The sequence below is a fragment of the Macrobrachium nipponense genome, chromosome 3 (assembly GCF_015104395.2).
Source record: "Macrobrachium nipponense isolate FS-2020 chromosome 3, ASM1510439v2, whole genome shotgun sequence".
NCBI classification, from domain to species: Eukaryota; Metazoa; Arthropoda; class Malacostraca; order Decapoda; family Palaemonidae; genus Macrobrachium; species Macrobrachium nipponense.
In genome coordinates, this window is record NC_087202.1 from 131157053 (window position 1) to 131173992 (window position 16940).

Below are 16940 nucleotides of genomic sequence, written 5' to 3' on the forward strand. Positions count from 1 at the left end.
TTGAAGAATGAAGGGAGAGTTAAGAAAAATGGCTTTGGGGTCACTGAGAGGGAAGTGTAGGTGCGATCAGCTGATTTCATTGTGAGAATTTTACTACGCCAGGGATTTGAGCATGCGCAGTACAGAAACTACTTTGCTGGCGTATTGATACCCGAGATACACGGTCCAAGGTATGATCTAGCCTATGGAAATCGCTACTTGTCCGAAAATAAAAAAAAATGCCCCTACCACGTACGAAAAATTTTGGTAAATTTTACGCACCGCTACGTCAGTTGGATAGATAGGGGATAGAGTATTTTTACGTACTATTACGTCAGTTGGACATGAAAGGGTTAAGTGCTGACTGATGCATCCGCTTTCACAAAGAAATATATTTCTCTCTCTCTCTCTCTCTCTCTCTCTCTCCCTCATCTCTCCGGTCTCTCTCTCTCTCTCATCTCTCTCTCGTTCTCGATCTCTCTCTCTCTCTCTCTCTCTCTCTCTCTCTCTACTTGCAAATTCTGAACATATATTTTTGAAATATATTAATTCTTAATTTAACTTTAATATGGAATCTGATCATATTATACACTACAACATTACATACAATTACTAAGTGAATGTTATGCATTGCAAAGGCATCAACATAAGCACACACAAAACAGTCCAAAACAGTGTACAACTCAAATTGATAGACCCTTTTTTAACAGTTTGTCTTTTACAGTGCCAGACAGTTGATGAACAAAATTGTCCATAGACCAATCCAAACATTATTTTTTTAGCAATAACATTTACGCATAAAACAGTATAGTATGCATAACTTACTTGTTTCTATCCTGATTTATTCATACAGACTTTTTTACAAGTGCCCCCCCCTGTTTTTTCAATTGGTGGTTCAGTGTCATACAACAAACAAATCTGTTAATAAACCAGTCTTAAGGGGGCCGGCCGGCTAATGCCATTTTTTAACGACAGGACTTTGACATAAATATCACTTAAGGTGACTTGGAACATCTCCAAACCGCATATGATTTTCGCCTCTGGCCTTCGGTTTTGTGACGCCAGGGCAATTTATCCCGAAAATAACCATTTTTCAAATTCTATTTACTCATTTGATATTTAATATTAAGACCTGGGATTACTACCATATATAGACCTGATGTAGACCTCCAATCAAATGGAGAGTTTTTTTTCTAAGTCATTTTTTTTGCTAGATATGAATTTTTCAATATGGTAAAAAAATAAACCCTATAAATCACGAGAAGAAAATTTACAAAAAAAAAAAAAAAAAAAAAAAGACGAAACAAAAATTGGAAAAAAGGGCTCTATTTGATTGTTCTATAATGTCTTTCTGAGTTATATACCAAATTCCAATGTTATAGCTTTAAAACTAAGTGAGGAGATAGATTTTGAAGGTCAATAAGTATAGTTTTGAGATACGGGCGTTCAAAGTTTTCCTTCGTATTTCTATAAAGACAATGTTAATAAATAATGATTATTATAAATGTATATTTCTTTTTTGTGTATTAATAAACCAATACTATTTTATTTATCATAATTTAATCATAAATGATGATCCCTTTGCTCATATATCGTAGCCTGGGGCACTGCTTGAGGCAAGATGGGGCACTCCTTCCTACTTAACCCCCTCTCGCACCTTCACTAACTCTGCTTATTACAGCGAATTTTCTTCTTTTGTATGTTAGCGAGATGTTTTCCTTGTATTTCCCTCTTTGGCATGATGACATTCTTGCCGAAACAAAGATAAACAAACGTAAATGCAAGAGAATGTCAGAGGTGAGACTCGAAGGTGTACTCTCTTTTTACAAAGACAATTTGATAAATCATGATTATTATGAATTTCATATTCCATTTTGGGTATTAAAAAACCAAAACTATGTTATTTATCATAAATGAAGATCTCTTTGCTCAAAGATCGTAGCCTTGGCACAGTGTGACGTGTGCTCAGGCAAGAAGGGGCTTACTGAGCAACCCTCCCTCTCTCTTCACTAACTACGCGTATATTATGATATTCTGTAATAATACTTGAGCGATTTTTCTTCGTCTGTATGTTAGCGAGATGTTTTCCTTGTCTTTTCCTCGTTGGCATGATGAATTTCTTGCCGAAACATACGTAAAAGCAAGCGAATGTCACGAGGTGAAACTCGAACGTGTAATCTACTTGAAGTCTATGGTCCAACTGATTCATGATTCAACCAGATACTCGCTTATGCAAGCCACGGAATCTCTACAGATGCCATTTCTCACAATTTCTTTGCCAATAATTATCAAAATTTACGATAACAGAAGAAATATTGCATTTTCTTGTACGGATGAATGTTTTAAGCTTATTGAGTTATGTTTACTAATTACCCTGTAACTACGAAAGTAAGAGGAATTTTGACGAAATATTTTGTATACGTATTCTCAATTGCCATATGAAGCTCCATGAATTTTTTCATGACTTTGCATTATTCGCCCTATACCACCATATATAGGGGTTCCGGTCGGCCCCCTTAAAAAATTGTATTTGGCAATATTGCTTCAGGATATTTTTAAACATAAAAACAGTTGAAAACATTGACTAAATTTCAATAAGTCCTCAAAATTCAGTGGTTGAGGGGTCCCTTAACCATGCTGATATCAGATCTTTGGAGTAGCCAGGGTAGGTAGGGGAGTGAACATTTGGAAATCAGCTATGACTGGTATCACTGGTGGAGGATTGAGCTTCAGGTCTGCTGTGGATTCTACAGAACATTGGGATTGGGACCCATACCTGTATTATGTACTCCTCCTCCTGTAAATTTCCCCCTTCCTCTCTTCCTATTTTGCTGACAACATTTGTGTTGGTATTGAATCACTGAAAACATTGCTCTTGTACAGTAAGTTCCAAAGGTGAAGCTACAAATTTCAGAGAATTTTTTGAAATTCACTAACTGGCAACTACAACACATACCTGAAAAACTTATTTTTTCCTATATTGAAAGCTCTATCAAGCAAAATAAAGCTAACATATGATGCACAAATAAAAAATTATGATATTTATGACATTCGTAAGGAAAAATTACGGTAATAGTAATTATTTCAAAGTATAGTAATTACTTAAAACTACAGAAACTAAACAATTTGAAGTTTTTATTCAACACAGGATTACCAACATTACGTATGTATATTTCGAGCAAAGTGGAAACAAATATTTAATATCATAGCGTATTACCAATTATTTTAGCGAAGATCCATAAAACCATGCAAGTATCAATAGAATATAAAGTGAAAATCTCCATAACATTAAACATAATCAACCATGAATGTACCTGGATTTTACGGAGAAGTTGGGTATGGTTGGTAGTTCTGATTCTAGCTCCTATAATTAATAGGACCCGACTGTTGGGACTTTACTTCAGCTTTGGCTTCGGTTTCGTCCCACGACACAAACGTAACATTATCTACCTATCCTATAAATCATCAGCTGTGTCCTACCAAGGGGGGGAGGGGACTTTGCCCTAATATCCCTATCGCCAGCCAGTGCCTACCAGGGGGGTGGGCTTCATGCTTTTGAAGGCTGGATCTTGATGGAACACCTGCAAAACTTTTGGCAGTAACTGGTTTGGACTTTTCCACTTCATCTAATATAACTGCTTATGTTAAGAAGCAAGAAAAGGAAAGAGATAAAATAACTTTGCACAAGGAAACCGTTTCATCAAACAATCTTATGCATGCAGAAGCTGAAAGCGGAGCTAGTTTGTTTATTACAGAGCTGAGTTACTTTTGCAGTATTAAAATATGAAAAGCAATTGTCACTAGAATGGTATTTTACAGTAACAAAAAAAAAAAAAAAAAAAAAAAAAGTGATTTGGGCAGATCGAGTGTAAGCGAAAGAAATGAGCAAATAATCATCCTAGTCCAGCTGATTAGTCAGTGGGAAGCAGGGTTGTTCTCTCTCTCTCTCTCTCTCTCTCTCTCTCTCTCTCTCTCTCTCTCTCTCTCTCTCTGCGCACCAAACACCAACTTGAGCAAGCTGCTGCTGCTTCTTCTTCTTCTTCTTCTTCTTCTATTGGTACATATCATAGTAAAGATCTTCTTCCTCTATTGGTACATATCATAGTAAAGAATTTACTGTCTCTTATCTCCCCAACAATACCACGACACACGATAACTTAAAATCATTCATTCATTTTTCCTTTAAAGTATAAACGCTCCCTCCCTCTCCCTTAAGTTAGCTGTGTATCACTGCAATGACGAATTAGTTTGTTAATCATTTATGCTTAATTTTATTGTGATAAACTTTCTTTCATGTACTATTTTGTTAATATTGTTCAACTAGACTCTCACTCGGTGCACTGAACACTGGCGCAATTAAGATTTTTTTTTCCTGGCCTGTATTGCATTTGATTTTCATATTTTATCATTTTGTTAAATTTTATGGGAAATTCCTTTTTTATGTGAATTGTTATTGCTTTTACATACATACAGTAATATGTTAACTCTCCTCTCCTTCTCTTCTCAACATATCAACACTCCTCGTTCAGTCTCAAGCCAGCTGGGCGTGACATCATCACGGTTACATATGATTTTATACATATTTTATGCTGAATGTTGTTATTGAAAGCTAAATTGGTATATTAAATGCTTAATCATTTTATTTATTTTGTCGAATATGGTTATCATTAAATGATATTTTGTAATTAAAAACAAATAAATTTTGACTTGTAAGGCCCAGTAGGCCGTCAAATACAAGTGTAGAATAGATAATCTGTCAGTTTGAAGTACAAGCATTTGTTCGACAAATGGAAAGTTTGACATAAGAAATGACATAAACATTCGACAAATGAGGTACCACTGTAATTTCAAACATCTAACTCACCTGGTAGTTATATATATAGCTTACGTCCCTGACGTCACGGCAGAATTTCAAAACTCGTGGCAATCGCCGATTGGGTAGTCAGGTGCACCACCTGTGCGCCCTCTACCCAGGTACGTAGAACCGTTCCAACTATTCCTCAGATCTTCCCTGCCGCCACATTGTTGACGTCGTTGGAACTTCGCTCGCTTAGCCCGGGTTTTTTGCTGTTATTTGGTGAAGTAAACTTTGGCTTTGGCTTTTGCTTGATTTGGATTCTTGATTTGGATTTTTCTTGACTTTTGTTTGGATTTTGTTGGTTTGACCCTTGCTTGTTTTGATCTCTTTTGAAAATTCCCAACATGACTGACTCTTTTGAAAATTCCCAACATGACTGACTCTGCATCGAGTGTGAGAATGTGTGAGAGAGGTTGTAAGACTCTGCTTGCTAAAGCCTCGATAGACCCTCATTCTATTGCAATAAATGTAGAGGTAAGATTTGTGAGTTGGGTGATAGGTGTGGTGAATGTGTGGACTTGCCTGAGACTGAATGGATTGAGTATTACCGCTATGTGTGGAAATTAGAGAAGGATAGGATAAGGAGAGCGAAGAGTACTATGTCTTGGTCCTCCAAAGATAGTCAAGGAATAGACAGTTCTCTATCCCTCAATGAACCTATTGATCCACCTTCTGCAGTAGTAAGAGTCCAACATTACAGGACATCATGACGGCCATTCAAGCCCTTGGTCAACGGGTAGAATCCCTTGCAGAAGATAGGGATAGATTGTGGTCTAATGTGAGAGATCTTAAAAGTGTCAAGTGATACGAAAAGTGCAAGTGCAGTGGAGGGTGTGGCCGCTCGGATCTGTCGTGCTCCTAGGCTTAGACCTCTTCCAAGCTCACCAACCCCTTTGAGAAGGAAAGTCGACAGGTGAAGGGAGGCGAGAGGTTTTAGCTCCCGAGCGGTCGTCCCCTCGAGCGTACCTGTTGACGATCCCCAGGACGCTCACCCTTGCCATTGGAAAGGCGAGGTTAAAGTGTTTTCTTAGTCGTCTGACGACGCAGTCCCCAGACGGGGCTGGCATCTGACTTCGAAATCAAGACCCCTAAAAAGACAATAGCCAGTAGAGCAGGACGCCAAGCGTCAAGATCTGCCAGGATGTAGTCATTGGAGCAGCCTGGAGCGCTTCCCTTCCAGCTCCGATGTTTGCTCTCCTACCAAGCTAAGATGCAAGATGTCGCACAGGCGGCCGTCATCTTTGGTAGGAGGTAAGGAAATATCGGACGATGGGAGGCCTTCGGTGCAGGCCCCAACTCCGGAGCGCTTCTCTTTCGGCTCCAATGCTTGCTCTCCTACCAAGCTAAGATGCAAGATGTCGCACAGGCGGCCGTCGTCTTTGGTAGGAGGTAAGGAAATATTGGACGATGGGAGGCCTTCAGTGCATGCTCCAGCTCCTCCTTCAGATTGGCCTTCATCTTCAGGACGTTCGTCTCAAACCGAACAGGATGAAGAGAGAGATGTTGATGTTGCGGCTTCCCCAGTCTGTCCCCAGCAGCAAGAAGCTCCGCAGATTTCTTTATTGCAAGATTTGCAGCAGAAACTCTCCTCATTAATGCAGTCTTATCAGCCTGCTACAAGCAAAGACAGTATATGTCAAGGTTCTCAACACCTAGACGACAGACGTCAACATTCTGGACGCTAGGCGTCAAAATTCAGGACGCCGAGCAATGAGAGGCTGGATGCCAAGACGCCAGGCGTCAAGAAATTGGAAGCCAGAACGCCAATCGTCAAGATTCTCGACGACAGGGCACCAGGAGTCAAGAAGCAGGACGCCAGGCGTCAAGAACGTGGACGCCAAGACGCCGGGCGTCAAGTGTTTGAACATCAGGACGCCAAACGTCAAGAAGTTCGACACCAGGAAGCTGAGCGTCAGGATTCTTGACGCCAGGACTCCAGGCGTCAAGAACATTCTTAGGAAGCACCGACGAAGCATGACATCGCTACTTCGGTTATGGGTCGATCGGAAGTAGGGAATGATGACCTCCCCCCTTCTCCTTTTGATCCGATGGAAGACTTTTCCGACGAAGAGAATAAAAAAGATCTACAGCCTTTGTCAGACTTGAAAAGGCTTATGAAGGTTTTCACGGAAATTTTTCCGGAAAACTTTGTTCCAGCTGCCCCTCGTTCCCCACCTTCAGAGTTCACTCTAGGGAAGGCAACTAAGAAGTCAGACTTTACAAAGATGGTGTTATCACGCTCTTCGAAGAGAGCGTTGAAAATTATGAAGGAATGGATGGACACTAAGAGAGACCAAGGAAAGACAGCTTTCTCATTTCCTCCGGCCAGATTAGCGTCCAGATCAAGCATCTGGTATGATACTTGAGAAGCTCTCGGTCTGGGAGTTCCCGCTTCTTCCCAAGGGGACCTCTCAAGTCTTGTGGACGCTTCTCGTCGAATGGCCATGGGAAAGACGAAGGTTTTTTGGTCTACTTCTGAAATGGACCACCTCCTCAAAGGGATTTTTAGAGCCTTCGAGGTATTTAATTTCTTAGACTGGACTCTGGGAGCTTTGAGGAGGAAAATAGAAACCTTCAAGTCTGCTGATACGGAAGAGCTTGTTCACCTGATGTCTTGCATTGACAAAGCTCTTCGAGACGGGTCGAACGAGCTAGCGGCTCTTTTCTCTGTGGGAATCCTGAAGAAAAGGGCCCAAATGTGTTCTTTCCTTTCGAATGGGGTCACACTCATTCAAAAAGCAGAACTGCTGTTTGCTCCCCTTTCCACACATCTTTTCCCAAAAGATTTAGTGAAGGAAGTCTCCTCTGCCTTAGCCCAAAAGGCTACGCAGGATCTAATGACAAAGGCAGCAAGGAAAGTCCTACCAACAAGTTTTGGAGCACAGAAACTCGAGGAAACTACTCCTCTGCCTCGAGTTTCTCGCCCCTTTCGAGGAAGATCCCTCGATAGAGGGAACACAATACCGGTGGCAAGAAATTCGAAAAAAAGGCTTCAGACAAGGGCGAAACAAAGTCTGACAGCAATCCTCTTCAGACAGCGGTAGGAGCCAGACTTTCCAACTTCGGGGAAGACTTTTCCTTCACTCTCTTGACTAGAGAACGAAGGGTATTGATTTCCAATCCTTATTCTCATTCCTTGAAGGGAAAAGAATTTAGGATGGAAGTCGTTGTACAGAAACCTACAAACATAATAAGTATATTACCCTCGCGACATGATTCTGTTAAGCAGTTGAATTGTCCGGGGTGTAGGCGCATACCGTAGTTAATTCTACGGATTGTCACCGAGACGACTAGTTTCCTAATTGAACTGCAACTCGGGACTGTCTGCAACTTCCCAGGAGTTACCAGTTTCGATTTTAAGATACTTATGGTATTGTCACGACAACACCACCTCAGGTTTTTGTATTTACTGAAATCCGTTTCTTTTAAATATAATTGCTCGAGCATATTTTTTTTTAACGCTCGATGATTCTAGCCGAACGCGTTCCTTCGTGGAATGGATTACCTGGCAACTCAGGATGACAAGTGAGCAAGAGCTGTGTGTGTAGTGGACTGCACATGACAGCCCAGTACCAGCTGGCTCTCCGAGATGCACGGTCGGTTTATGTCTCTCTCCCCTACAATGATTGACTACCGAACCGTATCTCTGTCCAACAATCACGGACTTAGGTCTCTGATTAACGGGGATTCTCGCATACATGAATGACATCTACTGCATCGCCTTGGACATTGCGAGAATTTTCAACAGAGATATATCTTGGACTCTTTCATCTTTCTGTTTACCGCAAGGTAACGGAAGTCTGTACTAGTCTCCCGCTGCATCACATTGAGATAATGCAGAATGATTTCTTCAGACATCTGAGTTTGTCTTCAAAATATCTCATATTTGTAGATGTGCAATTATTCATTGTTCACCCCAAATTAACAGATGTATACGGAAGACATCGCCTGCTCCCCGACCTGCCAGCTCTACTTACAAATGATCAGCCCACGAGAAGCAGTACTCCCTGTGTTTTTCATTACTGAAAAACGCCCCGCTTTTATTGCAACTACGACTCCTCACCGGCCAGCAATGAGATAGCGGTTAGCGTTTTCAGTCCTTTGTAAGCACAGGTTCAGAATCTTGAGAATCCTTCTCTTGATTCGGCTGTGAAGACGTAGGTTACGGAACATATTGTTGTTTCTCCATAGCTGAGATTCAACTACTATGAGAATGTCTTGCCATCAGGGGCCTCGGTCTCTAGAAGGCAATTGACTTTCGCCTGTTGGGCACATGCATTAAGAGAATCATCACCCCGGCGTTCGACATCGGTGACAAGCAAATACACAATTTGTATGGTCTATCGGCATAACCCTTTAAAAGGCGAAGGTCACGTGACTTGCCCAGATGCTTGGACAACTGGCCTCACTACTGAACATCAGAGCGCTCGAGTCAGTTACGATCTACGCTTGTGGACTTAGTTTGGTTGTTCCAGATCTATCATTACTTCGTCCTAATAGATTTTCCCAGTACCCATACCATTGACACCCACCATGGAGTGTCGCTGTCCTATTCACTACCGAGAAGAAGAAACTTCGTTGCAATGGGATAGGAGAATGCGAGACACTTAGCTGGAGACGGATAGACCAGTATGGACGACAAGAGAATGGTTCACAGAGGTACTGGAATGGATGGTGGACCCCCAGAAGTCTCCCTTTGAGAGTAGATCTACTCCACCCCACTTGGAAAGGTATCACCAAAACCTCCAAGCTCTTCAAGTAACTGCCTTCAGACTATCGAAAAACTCTCAAGAGCTAGAGGTTTTTTTGAAGGAGGCAGCTAGAGCGATCACAAGAGCAAGGAGGTCATCCACCAATGCAAGTGGGAGACATTTAGAGGATGGTGCAAGGACAACTCTGTTTTCCTCTTCCAGTACCTCTGTAACCCATATAGCTGACTTCCTTCTGTACCTTAACCCTTAAACGCCGACTGGACGTATTTTACGTCGACATACAAAAGTCTTTTTAAAAATTCGCGGAAAAATACTTTTAGGCCTACCAGCCGAAAACTCTTAAATCACGCGCCTTGGGGGATGCTGGGAGTTCACGGATCAAGGTGTTGTTTTGTTTACAATCGTTACACAGGAGCGCAAGCGCGAATTTCTTTCTTGCCCCACTAAAAAGTATCTGTGACACATCTCTGAAATTATTTCGTCACTTTGACATAATTTTTTTACCATTTTAAATTAGCCGTTACATAAAGTTTTATATATGAAAATGTGCGCATTTTTATGTAAAACACAAAAAAATACTCATGATTGTAGCTTTTATCAGTTTTGAGATATTTTCATATAAATAATGATAAGTGGCAAAATTTCAACCTTCAGTCAACTTTGACTCTACCGAAATGATCGAAAAACGCAATTGCAAGCTAAAACTCTTATATTTTAGTAATATTCAATCATTTACCTTAATTTTGCAACTAATTGGAAGTCTCTAGCACAATATTTCGATTTATGGTGAATTTATGAAAAAACTTTTTCCTTGCGTCCGCGCAGTAAACTCTCCGAAAAAAATCATACATGCGATTGTGGTAATGTTTGCACCATTTTAAATTAGCTTTTACATAAAGTTTTATATATGAAAATGTGCGCAATTTTCATGCACAATACAACTAAAAACAACCCATGGTTGTAGCTTTTATAATTTTGAAATATTTTCATATAAAAAAATGATAAGTGACAAATTTTCAACTTTTGGTCAACTTTGACTCTACCGAAATGGTCGAAAAACGCAATTGTAAGCTAAAACTCTTATATTCTAGTAATATTCAAGCATTTACCTTCATTTTGCAACAAATTGGAAGTCTCTAGCACAATATTTCAATTTATGGTGAATTTATGAAAAAAATAACCTTTTCTTTACGTCCGCGCGGTAACTCTTCCGAAAAAATCATACGTGCGATTGTGGTAATGTTTGCAGCATTTTAAATTAGCCGTTACATAAAGTTTTATATATGAAAATGTGCACAATTTCATGTAGAATACAACTAAAAATAATTGAAGGTTGTAGCTTTTCTCACTTTTGAAATATTTGCATATAAATCACAATAAATAGAAAAAAAACCACGTTCGGTCAACTTTGACTCTACCGAAATGGTCGAAAAACGCAATTGTAAGCTAAAACTCTTACAGTCTAGTAATATTCCGTCATTTATCTTCATCTTGAAACAAATTCGAAGTCTCAAGCACAATATTTAAATTTATGGTGAATTTAAAAAAAAAAACTTTCCTTCCCTCCGCGCACAGATTCTCCGCCACAAATCTCCGAAATGTGTACGTCCCATTCTCGGAATATTTGCTCAGTTTCATATTAGGCATTTCATAGTTTTATATATGAAAATGTGTGCAATTTCATGTAGAATAAAACAAAAAATATTTGAAAGTTGTAGCTTTTCTTATTTCCGAAATAATTGCATATAAAAAAATATAAAAAAATTCTACATTCGGTCAACTGTAACTCATCAGATATGGTCGAAAACGGCATTTGTAAGCTAATATTCTTATAGTATAGTAATATTCAATCATTTGTCTTCATTCTGAAAGAAATTGGAAGTCTCTAGGACAATATTTACATTTATGGTGAATTTTTGAAAAAAATATTTGTTTACGTATGCGCGTTACGAATTCATGCATTATTTTGTGATAATATTTTCTCTGTGTTGCTTTTATCGTTTTACAATATGTTATATACCAAAATGATCGCAATTTAGTGTACATTACAACGAAAAAGAAAGTAACTTGTTACCTTTAACCGTTTTGCGCACAGCGCGATTTGAATACAATTATATATGAAATTTTGTTTTTGCGCTATCATATATCGCTTATTTATATATTATGATGATAATTTTTTTCATTTCTGATGGTTGCATACTAAACTTCAGGCAATGACAAAAAAAGGAGCCAAAAATGAACTCTTAATCTTGAAAACTAAGCGCGCTGTGATATTTTGAAAAAAATATTTTTTCCGCTTCCGCGCTCACTCTGAAACACCTCCGGCACACGGGAGACATTTTTTTGTTTACCGCTTCGGCGTTTAAGGGTTAAGAGGAGTTGTAACTTTTCGACCTCGACCATTAAGGGATACAGAAGCATGTAGGCAGCGGTCTGCAGACGCAGGAACTTGGACTTGTCTGACAATAAAGATCTCCAAGACCTTCTCAGATCCTTCGGGACTACTAAGGAGAGACTACAGCCCTCGCCAACTTGGAATCTGGACGTAGTCCTGAAGTTTCTCATGAGTGATAGGTTCGAGCCTTTACAGGAGACATCATTTAAGGACCTCACCATGAAAACTTTTCCTTAGATAGTCTAGCTACAGCGAAAAGTGTCGGTGAAATTCATGCCTTCAGCAAAGCTGTAGGTTTCAGACAGGGCAAGTCTTATCTGCTCTCTACAGCGGGGATTTCTAGCTAAGAACGAACGCTCTTCTCAGCCCTGGCCCAAAGCGTTCGAGATTCCAAACCTGTTGGATATCACAGGTGAGGAAGTAGAGAGAGTTCTGTGTCCGGTAAGAGCTCTTGAGGCATTACTTGGAAAGAACGAAACATTTACGTGGCAATTCAGAGGCGCTTTGGTGTTCAGTCAAAAAGCCCTCTCTGCAAATGTCATAGAATGCGCTATCCTTTTTTATAAGGATGTAATAAGGGAAGCACATTCGGAATGTAATGAAGTGGATCTCAGGCTACTGAAAGTCAAGATACTCGAGGTTAGGGCCGTAGCAACCTCTGTAGCCTTTAAACAGAATAGATCCCTTCAAAATATCCTGGGCGCAACCTTCTGGAGAAGCAAATCAGAGTTTGCGTCGCACTACCTGAAGCAAGTGCAAACTCTGTATGAAGACTGCTACACGCTGGGACAGTTCGTAGCAGCTCATTCAGTAGTGGGAGAAGGGACTACCCCCTGAAATCCCATAAACCAATACTCTTTTTCTTACCTTGGAACTATTGAATTTTTATGGTTGTTTGTGGAGACTGGACGCAGTCTTCCACAATCATTGATCCTTAGTCAGGTGGTCAACTTGTTCCTTGGTAGCACCCAGAACAAGGGTATTGTAGGGAGTCTAATCACATAGAGGTTTGACCGGTTGACAGTCTCCAAGAGGTCTTCAGCCCCCTGGGTGGATCGCTGGATCTCATAAGGAAAGCAGACATAATGAGGCAGGATATCATTGAAGTCAGCTTCCTTAACAGGTACGACCCCGTAAGTTGGTTTTTAATTAACACTTATGTCAATTCCAACGATGATAGCTGTCTCTGACCCTCCACCAAAGTGTCAATCAGCTATATATATAACTACCAGGCGAGTTAGATGTTTAAAAATGTTATTTTCATGATAAAATAAATTTTTGAACATACTGACTTGGTAGTTATATATAATTTAGTTCCCACCCTCCTCCCCTCTAGAGACTATGGGCATGGAAGATCTGAGGAATAGTTGGAACGGTTCTAACGTACCTGGGTAGAGGGCGCACAGGTGGTGCACCTGACTACCCAATCAGCGATTGCAGCAAGTTGAAATTCTGCTGTGATATCAGGGACGTAAGCTATATATATATATAACTACCAGGTGAGTATGTTCAAAAATTTATTTTATCATGAAAATAACTTTTTTATAACCCATAAATTCACCAATGGCAACTTTTACAGTGGCTAAAATCAAAAAGACTCGGTGGCTCAGGACTTCAGTTCTCCTTCTGACTTCAAGGGGGGGAATGTATTACATCTGTCTCACATGATGTCTTTTTGTAAATTTGCTCATAAATGTACTAAAGGGTTGCTATTGTTTTTTGTTATTGTCTTTTACGATAGTATTTCGGTTGTGAATATAACATTGTAGAGAAAAGTGCAAAGAAATTAGGAAAAAGGTGTTAAAAAGAAAGAAAGAAAAAAAAAGATACTGAATCTTCATTCTTGGTCAATTTACGTAATTATTTTTTAACCCTCTTACGCCGAAGCCCTAAAAATCAAAACCTCTCCTGTATGCCGGCGCCGGTTTGGAGTGAGCGCGGAACCGGAAAAAATAATTTTTTCAAAAATTCACAGCGCGCTTAGTTTTGAAGATTAAGAGTTCATTTTTGGCTCATTTTTTTTTCATTGCTTGAAGTTTAGTATGCAATCATCAGAAATGAAAAATAATATCATTATCATATGTAAATAATGCGATATATGGTAACGAAAAAAAAAAAATTCATAGATAATTGTACTCAAATCACGCTGTGCAAAAAACGGTCAAAGCTAACGAGTTACTTTTTTTTTCGTTGTATTGTACACTAAATTTCAATCCTTTTGATATATAATACATAGTAAAACAATAAAAGCAACACCGGAAAAATATTATCACAAAATGATGTACGAATTCGTAACGCACGGACGTAAAAAAATGTTATTTTCAAAAGTTCACCGTAATTCTAAATAATGTTCTAGAGACTTCCAATTTGTTTCAAAATTAAGACAAATGATTTAATATTACGATACTGTAAGAGTTTTTAGATTAGAATTGTAGATTTCGACCCCATTTCGGACGAGTTAAATTTGACCGAATGTTGAAATTTTAACATATATATTTTTTTATATGCACATATTTCAAAGATGGAAAAAGCTACAACCTTTAATTATTTTTTATTGTATTTTTCATGAAATTGCGCACATTTTGATATATGAAACTCTATAAAAAGGCTAATATGAAAAGGAGCAAATATTAGGATAATGCGATGTACGTATTTCGGAGACTTGCGGCCGCGAATCGGCGCGCGGAGTGAAGGTAAATATATTTTTCAAAAATTCACGATAAATCTCAATATTGTTTTAGAGACTTCAAATTTGTTTCAAAATGAAGAAAAATGACGGAATATTACTAGGCCGTAAGAGTTTTAGCTTACAATTGCGTTTTTCAACTATTTCGGTAGAGTCAAATTTGACCGAACGTGGTTTTTTTTCTATTTATTGTGATTTATATGCAAATATTTCGAAAAAGAGAAAAGCTACACAACCTTCAATCATTTTCAGTTGTATTCTACATGATATTGCGCACATTTTCATATATAAAACTTTATGTAACAGCTAATTTTAAATGGTGCAAACATTTCGACAATCGCACAAAAAAATTCTGATTTTTTCGGAAGAGTTACCGCGCGAACGTAATGTTTTTTTTTTCATAAATTCACCATAAATCGAAATATTGTGCTAGAGACTTCCAAGTCGTTGCAAAATGAAGGTAAATGATTGAATATTACTAGAATATAAGAGTTTTAGCTTAGAATTGCGTTTTTTGACCATTTCGGTAGAGTCAAAGTTGACCGAAAGTTGAAATTTTTGCACTTAACGTTATTTATATGAAAATATTTCAAAACTGATAAAAGCTACAACCATGGGTTGTTTTTGTTGTATTTTGCATGAAATTGCGCACATTTCCATATATAAAACTTTATGTAACGGCAAAATTTAAAAGGGTGCAAACATGAGGACAATCGCACGAAAAAATTTATCGGAAGAGTTATCGCACGAACGTAAGGAAAAAGTTTTTTCATAAATTCACCATAAATCGAAATATTGTGCTAGAGACGTCCAATTTGTTGCAAAATAAAGGCAAATGATTGAATATTACTATAATATAAGAATTTTAGCTTACAATTGCGTTTCTCGACCATTTCTGTAGAGTCAAAGTTGACCGAAGGTTGAAATTTTTGCACTTATCGTTATTTATATGAAAATATTTCAAAATTGATAAAAGCTACAATCATGAGTATTTTTTTGTTGTATTTTACATGAAATTGTGCACATTTTCATATATAATACTTCATGTAAAGGATAATTTAAAATGGTGCAAAAATTATGTCAAAGTGACGAAATAATTTCAGAGATGTGTCACTGATACCTTTTAGTGCGATAAGAAAGAAATTCGCGCTTGCGCGCCTGCGTAGCGATTGTAAACAAAACAACGCCTTGATCCGTGAACTCCATCAGCATCCCCCAAGGCGCGTGATACAAAAGTTTTCGGCTGGTAGCCTATAAGTATTTTTTCCGCGAATTTTAAAAAAAAAAACTTTTTTGAGCCGACGTATGATACGTCCAATCGGCATACGGGAGACATTTTGACTCGACGTTTAATACGTCCAATCGGCGTAAGAGGGTTAACAAATATGCTATGAATTTGTTACTGATTTTATTTGTTTTGGTGTTGTGTGAGCAGTAATTATAATTTTACAATATACAATAAAATTATTAGGAAAAACATATATAACTATGTAAAATTTACAATTGTCTTTTAAAAGAGGCCCCACAAGGGGTTGTAAATGGTCAGTCAACTTCTCGTGGAAAGTAGGAAAAAATTTTATCTTCCTCTTTCCATTGATGTGTTTTTTCTCAAATTGGCCGACCTCAAAGTTTACTCAGTGTGAGGAGCTGCATATCGATATATTTACCCATCCAGTAAGGGTTAAGAATAACGACAATTAGATATAACTTTTAGTTACTGTATCTAAACATTTGCATGCATTAACATATTACAAAATATATGAGCAGAGCAGTGATGTGCCATTTGGCATTCTGGTTTTGTTTACAGTCTTTTAATAATTGGCTGATGCATTTTACCAATATCTTCTGTGTCATAGGTTGCGGAATGGAACTTAATTCACATTGTCATTTGACTTTCTTAGTAATACTTTTTTGTTTGTTTTACAGTGTGGAAAAGAGGGACACTTATCCAGGGATTGCTCCTGATGATTCTCAAATTAAAGGTAAGATTTGAACCAAAAATTATTTTATAATTTTACATTTTTTGTTCTTGGTAGAGTACAAAAAATCGATTTTTTTTAAGGTATTATGTAAATAAATAGGAAAATCAGTTTATGGTGTTTTGGTTATGTGGTGGTGTAAAATATATAATCCACAAATTTGTAGTTCTTAAATTTGATTGAAAATTTGTGTGAACAACCAGTTTCCTGACACACACACACACACACACACACACACACACACACACACACACACACACACACACACACACACACACACACACACACACACCCCCCCCCCCCCCGATTCCAACCCCTTGTCAATATTTGG

The 16940-nt window shown here is 38.4% G+C and overlaps 1 long non-coding RNA gene across 1 annotated transcript in view; it reads left to right on the forward strand.

The window, feature by feature from the left end:
- Positions 1-16618, forward strand: part of LOC135222291 (uncharacterized) — an 81056-nt gene extending 64438 nt beyond the window's left edge. The window contains exon 3 of the long non-coding RNA XR_010316266.1: positions 16557-16618. This is a non-coding gene — a long non-coding RNA (uncharacterized LOC135222291). The remainder of the gene's footprint in view (positions 1-16556) is intronic.
- Positions 16619-16940: the final 322 nt, after the last annotated feature.